This window comes from Aythya ferina, assembly GCF_964211825.1.
Source record: "Aythya ferina genome assembly, chromosome: 4".
Taxonomy (NCBI): Eukaryota; Metazoa; Chordata; class Aves; order Anseriformes; family Anatidae; genus Aythya; species Aythya ferina.
Window position 1 is genome coordinate 41,481,574 of NC_140300.1, and position 20,569 is coordinate 41,502,142.

The following is a 20,569-nucleotide window of genomic DNA, read 5'->3' on the forward strand; positions in this document are numbered from 1 at the left end:
GGAGGCTACCTGTTTCTCACCCTGCCCCACCAGCGAGGAGCTGGGGTTGGTCAGGAGGCTGGGAGGGCATGTTCTCCAGACACTGCTTAAAGCAGAACAGGATGCCTTGCAGGATCACAGAGCTGTTGAGGCTGGAAGTCACCTCTGGAGGTGGTCTAGTCCAGCCCCAGGGCTGTGCCCAGTGGGTTTTGGCATCTCCTGGGGTGGAGGTGCCACAACCCCTCTACCGTTTTGTTTGGCAATGGCTTATAATGAGAGCTGCACGGTACACACAGAAACATATAATTTTGCCAAGAATTTAGGCAATATTAATTTATATACTTTAAGCAAAATCCTGACCTTAAACTTGTCTCAGATGGCCTATTTCAGCTTTTTGACTAATTACAGCTGGCTTTATAAAGGTTTATTGCAAGTGAAATGGACGGCGACGTTGTTTCCCTATTCCCTTGCTCTAGCTGAGCTCCTCTAGGATAATTGTCTCCATTTTCTCTATCTGCTGTCTTCAGTGACCTTGCTTTAATGACCTTGGAAGTACGATGGGCCAAAGTCAGTGCTGTCATACATGGGATTGGTGCCACTAATAACAGGTCCTTTTTGCAGTGACCGTAACAGAGGCTTTGATCCGGTGCTTCTCAGCAATGCTGCAGAAGTTATGCACCTGCTCCCATCTTCAGTTCGTCACAGGCTCAGGCTTCAATGATGTATGGAGTGCAGAAGTACAGTTTCTTGGATAATTAAAACAAACAAAAAGAAGCGTTTCCTCTCTGTGACAGATAAATGGCTAAGTAGATTAAAACACGGTTGAGAAAGCTTTGCTTATAAAACTAGAAATATGATTGCAGAGTATTTTGCCAGTGAGTAATGGATTGGAATCTATAACTATTGGCCACAATGTTGTTTTTGTTAATTTTTAGTTTTTTTAATTATGATGGGGGTTCTGTTATGCCATCACCAGAGGAAGACAACTCCTTCCCCTCGCGTCCCTCCCCAAAATCCGTTACAGTCTATAAATTAGCAGAGGGAGTCCCACAGGGATATGAAAATAGAGATTTTTTAAAAGATACAGGTCTTGTCAAGGTACATGACATTTGAATGGAGATTTTCCAACATTCAGAACCGTTTTAGAGGTGAGCACCTACTTCAGAGCCACTCCTGTTTTGAAAATCTTCTTCCCCCTTTTTTTTTCCCAAAGATCTTGGTAAATGTCTTTAATAAATTAAAACTAAATGTTGCCAGATCTACAAACAACTTTGTCTCTATGGATATTCCATGAATAACCTTTACTTAACTGAATAAAGCAGAAAAGCAGTAAGTTCAACCTTTCTTTCTCCCTCTGAGCAGTCCACTCCCTTGCGCAGAGTTCAGCTCTCAGTCCAGACCACCCACATCATGAATGAACGCTCTGATCTTGCCCTCCAACCACCTGGAACTGGATAACTGCCTTTCAAAATAGACTACACCCTCTTTTATTTCCTAATGTCTCAGGTACATTTTTCAGTACTTAAGCACTTCACAGGCAAGGGTGATATCCATTCTACTTCTATAACGGTTACTAAAATGTTTTTTCTCCAAAGAAAAGGAAAAATACAGGACAAAAGATACCAGCACACAACTTTTTCAGTGAACTAATATTGCACCTCTGTCTGTTTCTGCCCAGTTTGAAACTCAAGTTTGCATTAGGGAACCTGAGGAATCAGACTCGTAAGCCTGTAATTCCTGTGACTCTAGAGCCTGGAGAAATTTGGGGGTACACAATCTCTTGTTTCAGAAGACTTGGTGTTACCACGTGGTGCTCTAGGAGAAACTGCTTTTTTTGGATCTGCACAGTGCCCTGGTGATTTGGGACTCTCAAATATGCAAATAAATCTTTTGGAGATCTTACATCTTTCAGGGGCTGTTCTTACTTACTGTGATGCTGTTGGATGAGAAGCTGAAGTGGGCTGTAGGTGGGTCTCAGGCTGGGTGCACCGTTCTTAGGATCCCTGCTCTGGCAGAGGTAATACTGAGGGGAATGTCCAAGCTTGACAAGGAGAAGCAGGATCAGAGTCCTGGGAAGGGCCATAAAATGTCAATGGAAGGATCACTGAGATCTTTCTCAGTCTCTTAGGTCCATGGGGGACTTTATCTTCCTAACTCCTCAGCATACCCACCAAGAACAGAAAACAGGATAGAATGATTTAATCACAATACAATTATCAAAAGGTAACGAAATTGCTCATTCCCACCTGCCTAGTAGCTCCAGAGGTGAGTTTTGGGAGGACAGTTACTGTCTGCGTCCTGGGAAAGCACAAACTTCAGTTGACATTTGCTGAAAGCATATCTGGCTGCTGGAAGGGCCGGAGGGAAGGGTCCTTCTGAAGGAGCCGCAGAGACGAACTACTGCAAGCCAGCAGTTACGCATAGGAGTGCAATAAGGTTTTGCCTAAGAGCCTCCATTTCTAGACACTGTCCCAGCATCTGTATCAGGAAATCAGCCTGCTATTTCTTTACTTCCAACCTTTGCTGGGTTCAGAGAAAACACGATTTTTTGGAAGAAAAATTCTTCTAGTGGAATGCAGTGCAGAAAATAAAGAATTAGGAAAAGAAACTGCTGATAAAGACTGCATCAAAAGCAGAATAATGATCAACATCTGAGTGCAGAAACAAAAGCTCATTTACTGTAAATGATGCACTCTGATCTTCGAGTCAAATTCAACCATAGTGTAACAGCATTAATTGACCCTAAGGGTTTGTTTGGCTTTTCTTTTTTAAATGTTCTCATCTTGTTTCTGGAAAAAAATATGTGATAACAGATTTGCAATCCGCCTGATTTGCATTCTTAAATTTTATTATGGCCCAACCTAGCCCGCATTCACATTCCAGTGTCTCCTCCTGAATAAACCGAAGCACCTTCCAGATGTGGTTGATACGGTGATTATGTTTCTGTGCTGCAAAAGTTATACGAAGATTTCTTAATGACAAGCACAAGTTTATATTTAATTTAGGATTTTGCCTTCCAGTAAGCTCATCTTTTTATAACGACAAAGCCAGTTCTGCAAGGTTCAAAGTGGAAGCCCTTGGAGGTTAATTTCCTGCCAGCATGGGAGGAGTCAACTATGGCTGTGTGAGCATCACTACAAGATATGGGCGGGGGCACTTGCAGACCACCATCAAGCCAAAGAAAGTGGAGGGAGACACACAAGCAAACACAAAAGCTTGTCTACTTTATCTTTTAGATGAGAAACTCTATGGGATAAAATTGCATTTTCCCCATTTGGGCATTTGTGTAGCATCAAGCACAGTATCATCAAATGTCGTATAATTCATCACTGATGGGACAATGCCAGCTGTGAATTATTTAAAGACAGAAATATCTTTTTCTTAATGCATCAGTACCTGTTTGAATGTATTTTAAATGAAATTCAGTTCCCTTTACAGTTAGGGCTTAGGAAAAATCTGTTAGCTATTCATTGGCCTAATATTTTTTTTTCCTGTCATTGTTCATGCAGAAGGCTAAATAGTATTTAAAAATGGGTTAAATAAATGAAGTTTTTGCTAGTGTGTCTGAAAACATAACCTGTTGTCCTGGACTAGATAGACACTTATTGCAACACTGCATTTTCAGCCACATTCCACTGGTTGGAAAAGATATGCTTAGTTCTTTGGAAAAGATCTCTAAGAAGTGAGAAATTCAAAAATGCTCACTTCATCAATTTTTATAGCCAGTACGTTTCCCTTTGCTTCGTGGTTGCCAAGAACTTTTATCCATTAAGGATATTCAGGCTCACATATATTCAGTTCTCTTACACAGATACATGCGTTCAGAGATAGCCAGCAGTTACTGGACTCCAGGATTTACTTACACAAAATGCTACTGAAATGAAAATATAAGAAATGAAATAAATAAAAGCTAATATATTGTTAGGCATGTGTGGTTAGATTAACTGTCTACTGAATGAAAAAAATATATAGAGAGAAATTAATTTAGCACACAATGTAAATTTGACAGCCTGTGGTGTCTATATGTCAACTGCATATGAGCCTGCTGATAAAATATCATGATCCGATAAAAGATCCTCTCTAATAACTGCAATAACTGCGTTGTATTCTTTATGTTCCAATTTTCCTAGTGGATTGGTTTTCCTTTTGTGTCACTCAGACACTACCTATGCTCTTTCAGGAGTACTTTGTTATGCGAGCTGCCCAAATAGTTCTGATAACACTTACCGAGTTAATTGCTTTCACCTCTCCACTGGTTATCTCATACCTTGCTGTGATCAGCTTCCCACAGTTACATCCCTGGCTATGTCTAACCTAATCCAGGTGTATGTCCAGGGCTTCTCAGTGCTGGAAAACAGAGCCTACCTTTCCCTAGCAGTGTTCCTAACATTGCTGCTCTCCTTCCCTACCCAGCAGTCACACAAAGATATCTGCCAGCACCACGTTTCAGATTATTCAGTTCTCTTCCTTTCAACAACACTAACTTCTCGCAATTCACATTTACAAAGCCCTGTGGGAAAAGCAAGCCTTTTGGTCAGACATTTTGAGATGTCATGTTTTTATTTTAACTCAGGGAAATTTTCATCAGGGAAAGTAGCTGAACATGCTGTTCCCAGTTTTTCCCCAGTTTCTCTGGAATGTCCTCCTTGGCTGCTTCGATGGGATTCCGAGCTGGCTGAGTCTGCTCCTAAGAGTGGCTTTTTGCTCACCTACTTTTAGTTAGAATAAATAGTTTGGCTTTTGTTTTTACCACATTCAGTGACGGTTCCTTGCCATCTGTTTTTATTGGCTCCAAGTTTTGTTGGGCTGCACCCAACAAAGACAGAAACCTGTGCCTCTTTAATCCTGTAACTTGCCCCCTTGCTGTCACCAGGCGTTACCCACACCGTGGTCAGCTGCTGGCAGTGGGGGCCTGCGATGCATACAGTGAGATGCTTTCCATTTTCATCTGCCGATGTTCTCCACAGACAGCACAGCTTCCTTCAGACCTGCCGGTGAAACATCCCATCAGCTGCGCTTCCTGCACTTTCCAGTGACACGATGAACAGCTGTGATTTCGTAGCATGCACTTGAGCATGTCTCCTGATGGCGTTTGGAGTTCTGTCGGTCACTTCATGGTCTCTTGCGTGCAGTTCCCTCTGCTGAACAGAAATGATATGCCTTCAGTATCAAGGAAATCATGCACTTACTACAGCCCCACTGTGTGTACCTCCTCAGGGAGAGCAACTCTTTTCATTCAGCCAATTTCCAGACACCTAGACAGCCAGCTGCACAAGACCAGAAGAGACCAATGTTTTGTTTGCCAAGAGCTATTAACGACAGCCTCTCTGGTGTATCCTCTGTGCCTGCTGCTTTCCCAGGCTTCCTTCTCAGCCGAGAACATACCACTTCCTTCCCCCAGACCCGGGGCTCACAAGGGAGCTGGAGGCTGAGCAGCCACAAGCAGGCCGTGCGATCGATGGGGTGTAGAGTACATCAGGTGATGCTAACGGCAGCCTCGCAACCCCCAGGCTTCCTTCCTCCCTCCCTCAGAAGGTAGGTGTCTGGGCTGCATATTCATGCTCTCTCTTCCGACCTCCCATAATATGAACAGTTCTTCTGAGGTGGCCAGAAGGACATCTCTGCAGCGTCTCCAAATCTCCCACTGAAGTCTCCAAAATAGTCTTGAAGCACTTGGAAAACCTTCAGTTGTGGCACAAAGTGTTTGGTGAGGAATTGGACCACTACAACATTTGCACAATTTCTTGCTTTAGGACACCCTAGGTTATGCCCCTTCCCTTAATGTCTCCTCTGCTGCTGCGTCTGCATTATCCCTGTTTTGAAACTCTCCTATGTTCCTCAATCTCCAAACCATTCTCTTTCTCTTCCTTTACTATTTTCTGCCTGCTCCAGCACCTTCTCATTTAGACACGGTGAGGTCCAATGCTAACTTAATGGAAAGTGTGTGGAGACAGTTTGGAACAGTACAGGGCTCGCTTTGCTCCTAAGGTTGCCTGTATTTGTCTCTGTGCTCACCTCTGACAATGCCTCAGCCCTGTTTTGCCCAGAAACCAAATATTTCAGCTGATTCTAGAAAAAGTCAGCCAAAGCTGACATCCTCAACATCTTGTCTTTTCAACTTTCAACTTTGAGCTAAGAAATGGCTGACCCAGAGCCTGCATTGTTCATTTAACACCTGATCTCTGGGGTTTTTATATCATAACTTAAATGATTTAATTCTTTGCTCTGCTGTGGGGAAAACTCTGTATGCTGCGTAGTCTGGGAAACTCCCTAGGATATGGAATGAAAATGTAAAGAGTGGGTAAATCTGGCAATATGAACTCCACCAAAGGAAAGGAGTGATTCCTTTAGGTGCTCTTCTGCTGGACACTGCTTGAACTATTCTTCTCCTCTCGCTGTGATCGCTGGCTGATTTGACCACCCTCTTGGGAAACTTTAACAGACAAAATTTTGTCTGGTCTTTTTTTTTTTTTTTCCTGGAAATTTGATATAAAAACAGTGCACTGCCACACACACCAGGGCAAAATATAGGTGCTAGCTCCTAACAGCTATGGTATGTATACATTGTATTGAGGTTTACTATTTAAACATGGACCACATCTGGAATTATATATACCTTGAACCTTATATGTCTGAAATGTTGACTGTTACTCACAGGCATCAGAAACCTGTCTCTGCTTAATGTCACAGGTTTTCTAGCAAAAACTACTGAGTGAATACAGTGAGTATCAGAGTGGCTGTGATTCCCAGTGGGACTGGACAGTAATATAAGCATTGCAGGGTTTGTGCCTACTTTCTTCAAGTTCTTCTCCTATTCGTATTTAAATGTTGCACACAGCAAGTATAGGGCACATGAAAGCACAGTGTACCTTCTCGCCTACCTCTCAACAGCCATATTTAAGCAATATTTACTAGAAAGATGCTAACGTTGTTTTGTTTGCCCCATGGAAGAAACATGAAGGGCTTCTGAAACTTGAAAAAGCAAGTGAGTTGCAGGGTCTGTTACATAAGGAGATTAGGAATGAAATAAGGACGTACTGTGTACTAGCCAAGCTACCCTTTATCGTTCAAAGAGACTTAATGAAATTCCTGAATTTTGTAACCAAAATAAGGTCTCTCTCTCATGAAAAGGATAGACTAAAATGCTTCAGAGGAGTCAAAATATGAAAATGAGGTTTTACATTTCTGCTTAAAAAAATCAACAGCAGGATGGAGGAGCTATTTTTCTTTTCTGGATTACATAGCTGTACTATTCGGATTGATCCAACTTTAGAAAATGTTCTTCCTTTAGAGAAACTATTCTTGGCAATAAAATGTTTGTGCAAGCAGCAATAAGAGAACATTTTCAGGTGTAAAAACTACAGATCTATTAGGCAACACAATGAAATCTAGAAATATGAGGATAATAAAAAGCAAACCTGTTGAAAATTTATATTCACATCAGAAAGATATCTTGCAGGACAACTCTGGATATTAGATCCAGGAAAGAAAACTCAGCATTAAGCAAAGCATTGATGAGAGGAATGAAAAGATCTATAAAATCCTAGCCATGGCAATGCCAGAGAAATCAGGTTTGTTTATACATCTCCTATTGTGGCTTCAGAAGAGTGAATATGTTCTGTCATCTTCAATCTTTGTTTTACAGTTTATAATAGACTTTATATAGTTTTATATTTTGCTGATTGTGTCTCAGTGGCTCAGAATACAAGCCTGAAAGATGGCAGATCTGAAATAAAAACATTATAGAAAGTCTTACAGCTTTTATTAAAAATTGGAGACTATCTAATAGAGAACTGAATTCCCGAAATGGCCCGCGATGGCAGTTACAGATCATAAGCTTTTCCTTACTGAGAGCCACGTGGGACTTTCAGCAGGTCATATATTAAAATACACCTTGGCATTATCAAATATTAAGGCAGAAATATTTAGGGCTCACCTTTGGCCCACCAGAGTGACGGCTGAACTTCCAGATAAAACGTGTCCCTTCTAAAACACTGACTTGGTGCTACTGAGTAGGCTGAAGGAATGGGGCGGTAGGTTTCTGTGATTCTCAACAGAGGGAGGAATCTCCATGAGACTTTCTGTGGCCCTGGAACACCTGTCCCAGGTATACTGGCCCCCCGTAACCTCTCTGGGAAGCTTGCAAGGAATTGTTCCACCTCATAACTTGCCCTGATACCAATTGCATAGGCTGAATGGAAATTTCCACCTATGCTTGGGGCAAGGGACCAAGAAATCTCTTTTGACTGCAGTTTAAGATGTGCAAAGAAACATCTCTCCATTTCTGTAGGCCCTGTGTATATCTGCCTATTCCACGGAAGAAACAAAAATGTGAACTTCCCCTCCCGTTTCCTCACAGGTCATTCTAGGAAGTCATCTTTGCTCTGATGCCAGGGCAGAGGTAGGACAGCACTGGACCTTGTGGAAGAGGGCTGGGTCTCCCTCTCTGCACCCCAAATCAGCATGACTGAGACCCGCTCTCATTCTGCGAGGAGCACAGACAGCACGAGGAGGGGTAGAGGAGGAGAACTTGGACCAGAGGGGTGGCTCTTCCTGGGGCATTCCTGCTGCAACGCCAGCAGGCTCAGTTCACAGTTCTCCTTGCTTCCTCTCTTGCCAGCACGAAGCAGACTTCGAAGCACAGCATAATTAACCACAATAAGTAATGAAACTGACCTGGTTTGGATTTGATCGCAGTGTTTCCAGCTTGGTGTGCTGGCTGGCCTTTCCTGGTGGGAAAACTCCTGCAAAAATAGCCTCCCTTGGGAAGACACCGTTCATCCAGATGGCATACCCACTGAAAAATAGGAAATCCTCTTTCTCATGTAGTACAAAACCCAGATGGTGGAAGTTAAAATATTTCCCACGTTGTTGAGGGCGTCTGAAAGGAAAGATTACCTTGCACCTGCCAGTCAACCAAAGAGGAAATCAGATCCCAATCTGGTCAGATCAAGAGTGCTTCTGGACCAGGTGCGGAGACAGATAAGGTGGCACCTGGGATCCATCAGCCCCAAGGCTCACACCAAGTCTTACCACCCCATTCTGGAGTGGGACTTTCCCCTCGGTGCTAGGGCTGGGTGTGTTTCTGATGATATTCCAAAGCTGCCAGGACACGGTCCTGGGCAACCTGCTGTAGGTGGCCCTGCTGGAGCAGGGAACTGGACCAGGTGGCTTCCAGAGGTCCCTTCCCACCTCAACCAACCCATAATTCTGTGAAGAGGGCAAAGAGTGGAGCCTGAAGGTGAAATACAATGTGTAATAGGGCAGATGAACAAGCGAGGGGTTAATATGCAAGGACGAGAACTGGCGAGAGAAAACAGGAAGACAAAGGGAGGGGTAAAAAAAAGGCTGCACCAGAAGGAAATTTATCCTACAGAGAATAAAAAAGAGAAAGTTGGACCCCTGGATCCAGAAATTATTTTCATAGCCCTAGGGCAATGAAGAGGGTCAGTACAAATATAAGAGTAGTGAACTGAAGAACGAACAAGAAGTAAAGATAGTCTGAAAGTCTTAGGGAACCTTCTGAAGTCTTTGAAATGCTGATACTTTAAGTTACAGCTGCTCCAAACACACAGGGCAGGGATCTTCCTTTGAGGTAACAGCCGTGATGTTGCTGCTCGTTTCTTGAAAAATACCAGAAAGCAGAAAGGATTTCTAGAAAGAGGGTTTTGTTTTTGTTTTTTCTATTTCATAGATAGCTATCCATTTAAGAAAAATTTAACATTTTGTAAAAATAGTAATAATAATAATAATAACAATAATGATAATGATAATAATAATAATAATAATAAATAGCCCTTATTTTGTTCTACTTTTTGAAGGGTCAGTTTTCTCTGAAATGAGTTAATCAGAGTCCAGCCTAAATACCATATGCTGACTCTTTAGCCCCAAAGTGAGAGGAAAAATACATTTAGTTTTTGTTTGTTTGAACTTTAATGTAAGGGGTTCGGGGAGCCCTCTACAATGTTCCTTGGTGAAATGTCTACTCTGCCATTTTTCCGCGGGGAAATCTGTACACAGCTGATCTTCCCCTTCTAGGGAAAGGGTTTATTTTGAGGTTAAGGGAGACAGCTACTGGAAAAGAATCTTATTTAATAAAGAAATGAACAATTCATCTGGCAGAGCTGACAAAAAAGGCCTGACAAAGAAGCAATAATAGCGTTAACCTCAGGCTCTGTGTGTGGTCCACAGATGAAGTGTTTTGAAGGCCATGGTTTGCCTGTCCTCTCTGAGTGAAGAGAGGAAGAGAGAAAAACAAATCTGTGCCATCTCTGCCTGTGATTTTTTTTGTCTTGTTACAGGAAAAGCAAAGGCAACTGTGAGGCCAGCTTACTCTCTGCTTGTGATTGAACATCCTATTCTTGTGGTCATGGCAAAACTAAGCGGTGGTTTGGACTTCCAATAGCCCCCACCCCAAGTTCTAGATTTCACTGAAAATACCCGGAGTTTAACAAACCACTTTGTTCCTTAAATCATTGTTTTTCAAGGGAAATTTAATTTAAAAGATGTATTTATAACTAAGTGAAACCCTATGCTATGCAAACAAAAAGATTATTGTTTGAAATAATTCCCGTCTTGTTGGGACCATGTCCAGAACTCATATTTTCTCAGAGCCAAACTGAAATGGGACTAGAGACATTCGGCTCCAAATCTGGTAATCCACGACTTCAGGGGCCAAATCCTGCTTTCAGCTCCACTGCTGTAAGTTCAAAGTTACTCCACTGACTTCACATTTGGCCCCATATGTGGAAAACAAGATTTCACCTCCGTGTCATGCTTTGCTCAATTTCTTCTTGGATTTCTCTTTGTCCATTTTCCTCTCAAATTTAAAAACAAGAATTTAATCCAGCCAGCAGATTAATTTGAGCAATAAAGAGCCAATGTAAAGTGGGCCAAAAAAAAAAAAAAAAAAAAAAGTAGAAACTGGAAGGTGCTGGTGCCTGGAACTGAGGTCCAAAGGCATGAAGTACCTTTTGCTCTGGCTGACAGGAAGCTGCTCCTAATATTTGTGTATTTCTGAGGAAGGGAGAGCATTCCAGTTCATGCTATTTCATGAACAAAAGTGTATTTTAATTAATTCCGAACATCAGGCATTGTCAGCTTTAAGGATCTTATTTCATCATGTTTTTCAGTAAATTGCTACCATGATTGGTTCTGCCCGGGAGCCAAACTGAGCGTGGCCCGTATGTATGTCAGGGTAATGAGGAGGAAGGAATCTAAGTAACCAGCCTTTCCCTTGCACAGCTCACATAGAAATAAAAAGTTCAGTCTCTGAATTCCTCTCTTCCTTTCCACCCTGTTGTGAAAAAGAAGACAAATAAATGTGTGGGAAAATAATTTTGATAACTTGAGTTATTCCAAAATCTTGAGATTGATTGAACAATAAATTGTAGATCCATATGGGCTTTAGTATTCATCTTTCCAAATCTTTGTCTGCAACCGGGAAATCTCAGACCTTTTTAAAGAAAAGCAGAAGCTGGCAGTCTCAGACGTTCTCATGTTGACATGTCCCTGGAAGCACGAGCTGTGTAAAGACACAGTCAGTGTGAGATTAGGCAACAAAGACTGTTTTTCAGCTCCATGATAATTACTGGAACCAGGCAGGCTTACATGTGCAGGGAAAGAAAAGGAAAGTAATCCCACCCTAAAAAGTCATTCCTTCCATATGCATGTGAACTCGGATCTAGGCAGAAACCTATGACATGGTTTATGGTTTCCTTAATATAAATTAAAACCATCGAACAAAATATTGCAAACATTTCTTATAGACAATAACGGTAGATGTGTAGAAGAAACTGCAAAGGATTATCAGTGGTCAATATACTTTGAGAATGACTTAAGCAAAATATGGTTTCATATAAACACGTTACCTCAGGGTTTACACCCTAACTTTAGTTTATATTGGGAGTGAAGATATGGTTGATCAAAAATGTATCAAGTCTGCCTTCCCATATCAAAAACTATATTCCTCTCCGTTAACCACATGCCCATCTGCTTTTTATTCTGTCCTTGGTTTTGTTCTGTCCTATACAGCTCTAGCTTACTTCATGTAATTTCACAGGTCTGTTTATGAACGAGTTTCTGTTACTGCTGTTCCTATTATTACTCTTGTTAGGTATATCTGATTAGGCTTTACTAGTCCTAGAGAATCCAACACCAGGATGGAATTAAATGTAGTTAAAACCTCTAGGCTACCCAGGCACCTGAATAGGAAAAAGACTGAAACATCCTCAGCAGCTGATGGCTTCACCATGGCATTGCCCTGTCCCCTCCCAGGGGCTCCACCTCACCCTTCACAGGCACCTGGCTCTCTGACCAAAAGTGGGAAGCAAAATGGCAAACTAATTTGTTCCTTTGCTGCTCTTCCTGCAGCAGAATCTGTACTGCCTCTTCCCACCCCTTCTCAAGAACAAGGAGTCAAAGAGTTTATTGTATCCTAAGGAGATGCCGCAGGTGATGGCAAGCTACTGCTCCAGGTTTTGTCTGATGCACAAGTCTCTTGTACTTCAGTAAATCTGTAAGGGGAGAATGCACCTAAAATGCTCATACAAAGCTCACCACTATGCAATTTTTGAAATCAGAAGTAAGTAATAGAAGGAGTGGAGAAGTCAGGTAGGGTTTTAGAAGGAAATGCTACTTCTTTAGATGTGTGTTTTAAATAAATAAAATTAACTAAATCCCTCAATGCACTCTTGCTAGGATGGTCTAGGATATTCTCTAATAATCTTCTATCAGGACCACTTGCTAATTATGCTACATTTTAGTACTAAGCAGGGATATCTTAGAAGGGCCTGAAAAAGTGTCTCCCTCTCCCATTGAATAAATTCTTATAGTGCATTCTCTGGGCTGTAATAAACGAAGAAAGGAACTGGGAAGCCATTAGGTACTGCCTGGTACATTTCAGGACGAAACAAGACAGCATTATTTTTTCATTTCCAATACTGGCCTAAAATGAAAACTCAGGATAGAAAATGACACTACAAACATTCAATGATAAGGCTATTCAAGCTAGATTTTCAGTCATTTTAAGGGCCATGCCAGGAATTGTTAGAGAGCTTTTCAAAAGAAATAGTCATGACGATTTAGACAAAATAATTGCCTTTGACCTTTCCTTTCCTAGTGAACAGTTCTCCTTCTGAAAAAGCAGACTTCTTAATGGTGGCAGTTCTCCAAAATGGTATAGAAGTACTTATTCATTAATGACACAGAGTGGTTATCATTGGAAAATTCATATTAAGTTGGACTCTTGCTATTTTAAATAAATTACAAAAAACCTATTCCTGACTTCTTCCACATAAAAGAACAGTTGACTTGAATGAGAAAAAAAAAAAAAAGTAGCAAATCCATCTCATCAGAGTGCAATATGTACATTTCATGGATACAGCGCTTGGTGCTATAGCTGTGTTCAAGGCAGGTGCTCTTGTAGGAATGTCCCATCCCTGGTCTCCCAGGCAGGAGACCTGCAGGAGCATGATGTGACTCCTGTGCAGCTCAGGTGGATTTCCCTTCATGCACAACACAGCCTTGTGTCCTCACACACATTCGGGATGTGACCAAGCTGTGTCACAGGAGCTGGAAAACAGAAAACACCACATATATACACAACTGCGCCTTTAGCAAGCTGAATACAATTACAGTGTTTTTTGTACTGCTCTGTTCTTACTGTAATTTGCACAACAAGAAGCAAATGCTACTTTGGTGCACCAGGTGTTACAACATTATTGCCATGCCTAGAAGCCTCTTCACATCCCTAAATGGGGCTTTGCTGAGGTTCAAATAGCAACAAATTACAGTGGTCTAAATAGCAAGTCAAGATAATGAGTCCAAATTGACTTCACTGCCATTGCATCAGTGCAACACCAGGTAAAAGCTAGCCTTTGGGTGGAGGTAGCTCCTCTAGTGGAAGGTAGGTCGGTGTGCCTTGCCCTGCTTCTTCGCTCTTGCCAGAGGAGGTAGCAACTAGAGCCAGGGGAAGGTGCAACTGCATCCTCCGTTTGCCCTGGAAATATTGGCCATTGGGTGTGCCCTGCTTTCCTGCTTGTGTTCATCACTCAAGCTCAGAGGATGGATTTACAGCTTGAACTGTCTGATTCCTCGAAAAGATGTTATTCTTCGGGCGTTTTCCCCAAATTTGAGACTTTGCTTGTGAAGCCCTTTGTCCACAGGGGATTCCGCTGTGTGTAAATGCATTGCCAATGTGCACACTGAAATCTGTGTAATTAGTGTAACAAGGTTGTTTGTTTTTAAGCCTTCAGCTGATGGAACAGTATATGATAGTGATAATTTTTGATATACAGAGAGTGTTATTGTCCACTGTCGATACACAGTTCATTTGTGTAAAGCAAAGATACTCTTTCTTGAAAGGAAAGGAAAGGAAAAGAGGAGATGATTCAGATCAAAGTTGGTATGAGGCTCAGTACATAAATATTCTATAACATGTAATTGTAGAGCTACCTATTATATGGCATATGATACAGCTTATTGCTGGCTTTACAGAAAAATTATAGCTCATGAGATAATCTTGAGCAGCACTTCAGGGTTGCCTTACTTTTTGGGAAGCTTAGTGATGACAGATACCTGAATCTGTCACAATACTAAACCAAAAGCTCTTGTGGTATGGCTAAGGTTCATGATAAATGGGATCAGCTCGATTCAGGGACTGCATCTGGGACTGTCTTCCTTTGCTTCCTTTTCGCATCGGGCCTGATGGATCCAACCTGGTGATCTTGGTCTCATGGTGAAAGCTGTGGCACAAGCTTGTGCTGGAGCACCTCCAGCTCCCTGTAGCCTCAGGAGAAGGTTGCCAGCCTCTTCTTTCATCAACTTGCCTCCTAGGTCCTCTACGTCACTGTAGACCCCAGGGTGCAGGGAAATCAGTGGGACAGAGGGAGGAGTCTTGAAATTTGGCTGCAAAGGTAGCATGACCTCTATTCCCACTGCACAAGCAGAGAGGCTGTGTAGTTACCAACACCTCTCTTCTGTGCAGAGGGATCTACACATAAAAAAAAAAAAAAAAAAGCAATGCAGAGCAATGCACAAAGCATGTCTGCATCAGCAGTAGCGAGTCTTGACAACTGTGGCAATGTTCCCACAAAGGCTTTGCAAATATTTATTAATTGTTTTAGTGTATGAGAAAAGTATAAACAAAGAGTATTGATTATTTCAGTCTTCTAAGCTCATTGTATCTGTGGATACTGCAAATGCTTTTAAGCACAGGAGATTATGCAGGGCAAAGCTCCTTCTGCAATGCATTTGAAGATTACGGGAACATTATTGACATACTCACACACGCTCAGTGGTGCTCCATACGGGCTTATAAAGCCAAGTGGTATCTGCCTTACTTGATCACTCAGAAAGTTGCTGACCTCCTAAACAGAGCTGTTTTGCTAAAGCTGTTTTGCTGATTCCTATGACATATGGGCTTTCCTGATGTGGGAGGTCTGCTTTGGCTGATGGTGGGGTATGAAAACTACGGTCACAAGAAGTTGGGCTGTAATCATATCATCTGTACGCGGAGCCCTGCGCTCTGCAGAGAGGAATGTCAAACCACTTCAGTGTTTATCAGTTCCCTATCTACGGGTGAGCTAGGAGAGCTGCTCTTCTTATCTTACCAAGCCCATGTTTCTGGAGCTGAAGGTCACAAATTCCAAAAAGCTAGATCACAACTTGGTGCGAGCTTGTGTTTGTGTCTGTGGCCTCTTACCAATGGCATCTCATGTTTAAACTGAATTCCTGTCAGCATATATTTGCTGCCTCAATGTGAAAAACATTTTCACCTCACTCAGAAAACTACCGTGACTGAAGCATTACACAGTTACTTGCTGCTCCACAGTTCCAGTGCTTTCTACATACATGCAGTAAATGAGAGAGGTCCACTTAACAACTGTCATATACCGCGTTTATTATGGGCTGCAGCTGTTGACAGTTATGCAACTGGGATGAAATGCATCCCCATAAAAAGCACTCGTATGAGGCCTGTGCCACCACATAGATTCTGCCTAAACCCTCAAAATAGACCTCAGGTAGGCCCAGCAGCAGCCAGGGGTCTAAGTGGATGACAGCAATCTGAGGCACTTTGGCTGCTCTCTATAATATTTTTAATGAATAATCCATCTACCCCAAGTAATTTCACTTCCCCATTTCTGGTGCTGTCTAGGCACTTTGACTGGAAAACAGCAAGCACAGCATGTTTCTCGATTTGCTCTTTTCCCGCAGAGAAACTTAGGAAATCACATTAAAAAAAAAACAAAAACAAAAACAAAAACACCTAACTTACAGCTTGTTTACACCAAATATTAATGTTGCACCATGATATAGTCTCCTATTCAAATTTACACTTTCTTTTCCTGTAGCTTTGAAGAATATATCACACACTTTCCTCATGTGGTGTATGTAGTAAGCTGCAGAATTACTTCAATTCCCACTGGCTTCAGCAAGTTGAAGGACTTTTTTTTTATTATTTAAGCTGAGGTTTTGGCAGGGGCTTTGGGGAAACAGCAGTACAGATGTATGGTCATGTAAGAGCAGATTTATGATTGCACATGAACTCTTTAGTATTTCAACCACATAATGTTCCTTTACATTTAGGCCTTTTACAGAGTGTTACGGAGAATAAATCCATATACTTGCAAGCACATCTCTTTCAGCCACTTATGCAAATACGAAGCTGGCACAAGTCAACATCTGCTGCTGTTACAAATGGACCTGTGTGCATACTGTTTGCTATGCACATATTCACTGCAGTCCCCAGTCCTGCAGGACACGCTGTGCTCCCCCCAAATCACTCAGCTTACACCAGTAGAAGTCTGCCCATCTGGAGAAACGGGTCAGAGCAATGTATATCTGTGTGCCATACTAAATCTTTAATTAGGTTTGGAAAGGTCAAAAAGAAGATTTAACAACATTCCTGAACTCAACAAAGCCTACCTGTGGCACCTACCTGTCCTATCTATAAGAATTGCATGAGTTTTTTCCAAAAACATTACTGTTCTAAGGACTTCTAAATCAGAGGCCACATAGCTATTGATTATTGTCTGCATGCTTGTAGCGACAAGGATCATCTCTTTGCTCAGCTGGACAAACATGAGCAGTGTGAGAACAGGCATGGGAAAACTTGGCAGTTAATTATGGCAAGAAGCTGATCTGGATGCAAAACAGACATAGTTTTATAGTGTGTTTTCTCTCTACCAGATCTCCGTAACACTATAATGAGCACTGCTGTCATACCAAATTCCTGCTGTGAGTCAGAAAGGGGGTGAAGTGGAAGAGCCTCCAACACTACCCCCAGTCCTGTTTGCCAGGAGGTGCAGTGAGTACGAGCCCCCAGGACTCTGCCCACGGCTTTTCATCCTAACGCCCCTTCTGTCCCCTTGGGAGAAAGTGAACAAAACTGGGTTTAAGTTTTGTTCCTGACAAGTCCTGGAGTTAGAGCTCTAGGCAATCTCTGCTACAAAATAATAAAATAAAATAAAATAAAATAAAATAAAATAAAATAAAATAAAATAAAATAAAATAAAATAAAATAAAATAAAATAAAATAAAATAAAATAAAATAAAATAAAATAAAATAAAATAAAATAAAGTGGGATACAGGCACTACATTCTGATTACAACCCTGTTAAATTCCCTGCATCTTTACATCTTTACTTTTCATTTTTGATTTTTATTCTTCTTTGTCTCTGCTTGAGTAATAACATCACCTGCTTGTCTTGTACTAAACACATCTTGTTAACTTGCCAGCAATGTCATTTTGTGAATGGTATATCTTGACTGCTACAGAAAAATGTTAGAGGAAAATCATCATTGCCCATATCAATAGACTCTTAAATTGATTCCTTTCATGCTTTCCTGCTCTGTTTTTATTAAATGTTTAAGTTGCTGTGTTCTTATTAAATATTACAGGATGTTGCAACAGATGGAAATAGGCCATTGCAACAACTTTCACATTACTAGTCAGTAGCAGTTCCCATTTCATAAACCTGCTTTATGGGAGCCTGTAATTACACATTCATAATAAAATATGAACTATATACAGTTTGTACATTTATTTTCAGTATTCAGCCAGAAAATTTTAGAGTAGAAGCCAAATCATTTTCAAAGGGAAGAAAAGTATATCATGTGCCATATTGAACCAAGATACTCTGTTACACTGAAAGAGAAAAACTGCACACCAAGAACAGAACAATCTCTTCTCGCAAGTAAACCTTTATTGAACAAAACATCATTGGGCAAATTTTGTACTTTTGCATTGAAGAGCCTGATTGCACCATAGAGTTGGAGACATATAACTACTGGCTGACATAAAAGTGATCAAGGTCATAAAATACAGCTGAGGTTATGCTACTTCTCCTCACCTTATCATATGAAGGGATTTCAAACCACTTTTAACCTTTGGTTAGCTCCTAGATAGGCTTTTATCAAATCTGTTCAGGCGAGCAACAAATTAGACTTTAGCTTATTATCACTATTCCTCTATCTGGCTTTGCTCAATTAGGTGTGTTGGGCATTTTTCAAATGGCATTAGGTACCTCATTTTTTACTACAGTAAACTCACAAACAGCTGTGCCAGGAAGAGAAAAAATGTAATATTGCTTCTGACGGGACTGCTGTGATACACTTTGTCCCACTGAGCACAGAGAAGGAACACTGCAAGTATTGGGAAAGGCACACAGAGCCGCTTGGTTCCTGGAAGAGTCTTGGTACTGTGGAGCAAAAGTTGTGGGCTCACCTCCAAAAAAATGAAAATAAAAAATAAGAAAATTATCTTGCTCTCTTGAAGTATGTAATTGTCCAAAATTTTGACAGCTTTAGTTTTTTGGTTTTGTTTTTGTATTTTTGTGGCGTTACCTATCCTCTCTCACTATCAAAGATGTTTGCAGAACGAGTGCTCTGACTTCCTGCCTATTTGATCACAACACTTTATTACTTCTAATTTGCTGTATGTGGGAGGCCAAGGATTAGCACAGAACTAGGCGTCGCAAACTCAGATCTTCCTGCTATCTGACTGCGGGATTACAGACCAACTACGTCCAGCTCCAGTTTACTGTGTTTGAACAGAGAGGTTACCCTCATGGCAAAGCTCACATTCTGTGTTTTGACAACAGGTTGAAATAAGAGAGGCAGAACACCTTGGCTACACACAAGTGGTTGCCTTGAACAAAGGGTTGCCTCCTTCCACGTTTTTATGCCTGGCTCCAACCCCCTCTTTTATCAGTTTGTGGCTAATCCTGCATGCCTGGCCTCGCCACACTTCTGCTGTCCACCCAAGCTCAGGACACCCCTCTGTCACCGTAACAGAGACTGAAATCTTTCTCTTGCTCTCCAGAGGGGAGTGAGCTGAGGTGCCGCTCTCATTTCACACCCCTGGCAAAGCATGACCTTTTGATGGGATCATGAGTACCCTGTCATGCACTGCCTCCGACACTCAGTGCTGGAATTGTGTGGCTGATCAAGCAAGAAACAGCTTTACTTCTTACCGTGCTGGATGACCTCAAATTTGTGAACAAGGTGATGGCCCAGTAGGTGAGTAGGGGTTTTGCTTCGCTCAACATGTACCTTGGTAGATGAGCTGGGAAGGGGAGAGACACAGAGCCCCTTCCCACACACAGTAATGCTCCTCGGCCTCCTGAAGCTTCTCACTGATCCTTCCCAACCTCCTGTCCTCATTTTGGGAAACTGTGCCACCCCTCCCACTGAAACAAATGTCACTCCTCCTGAGGATGAAGATAGTGTCTGCAGGCAAGTCCCGAGCTGCTGGTTTGCGCCATTTTGATCCTACTACAGCAGCTTCCCAGTTCCCTTTTCCCAGGTAGGCCCTCGTTACTAAAACACAGCTTGTCAGACATTCTCCAAGAATACTTTTTCCTCAGAAAAATATTGATTCACGTTAAATATATTCCTTAATTCTAAAATAGAGCTTCTGAACAACGTACAGGCATAACAAAAGGGTAAAAATACCCAGGAAAAAGTAGCTAAGCAGTTCAGGTACTCACTCAGAAAGCAGAGGCAGACTCAAGTTCTCCTCCGTGTCAGAAAATGCAGGGATCAAAACTCACCCTTCCCACCCTTGCAGGAAGTGAGTTAACCACAGGTTACGCCATACTTTGCTGTTTGCAACCTTCTCTCTGTTTTACATGACTTTTTTGGTTGGGTCACCAATTTCTCCCCCTTACAAGGGAAACAGCCAGCTTCCAGAGAACAGGAATACTTAGAGGAAGGCTTCAAGCAATCTAAAAACATTGGGAGGAAAAAGCATTAAAAATTTGACATTTGGCTTTTTAAAGAGAACACTATTACACACTGCCTTTGTATAAAGAAAAAGTAAAACAGTACCCCCTAAAAATTAAAGCTTTTTGACATTCCAACACTAAAAGTTGTATCTTTTCTCAGGACAAAAACAATCAATCAAACAAACAACAAAAAAAAATAATAGTCGAGCACTATGAAATTTTCAATGCCTGTGATGAAACACCTTAATGATATCTGAGGCCCACTCCAATGGCCCCAGCATGAACCTCGGCAGAGTGCCTTTTTCCTACAGTGTTCGTGTGACAGATAATGAATGACAGGAATGTCTGCAACCGCCTGCCTG

The 20,569-nt window shown here is 41.7% G+C and overlaps 1 long non-coding RNA gene across 1 annotated transcript; it reads right to left on the reverse strand.

Annotated features, from left to right (window-relative positions):
• Nucleotides 1–4,520: 4,520 nt before the first annotated feature.
• On the reverse strand, nucleotides 4,521–20,020 carry LOC311436582. The gene is made up of 4 exons (XR_014692951.1): nucleotides 19,971–20,020; nucleotides 13,086–13,551; nucleotides 8,656–8,776; nucleotides 4,521–5,120 (listed from the first exon to the last, which is right to left on the reverse strand). It is a non-coding gene; the product is annotated as an uncharacterized lncRNA (long non-coding RNA).
• Between the last annotated feature and the right edge of the window lie 549 nt (nucleotides 20,021–20,569).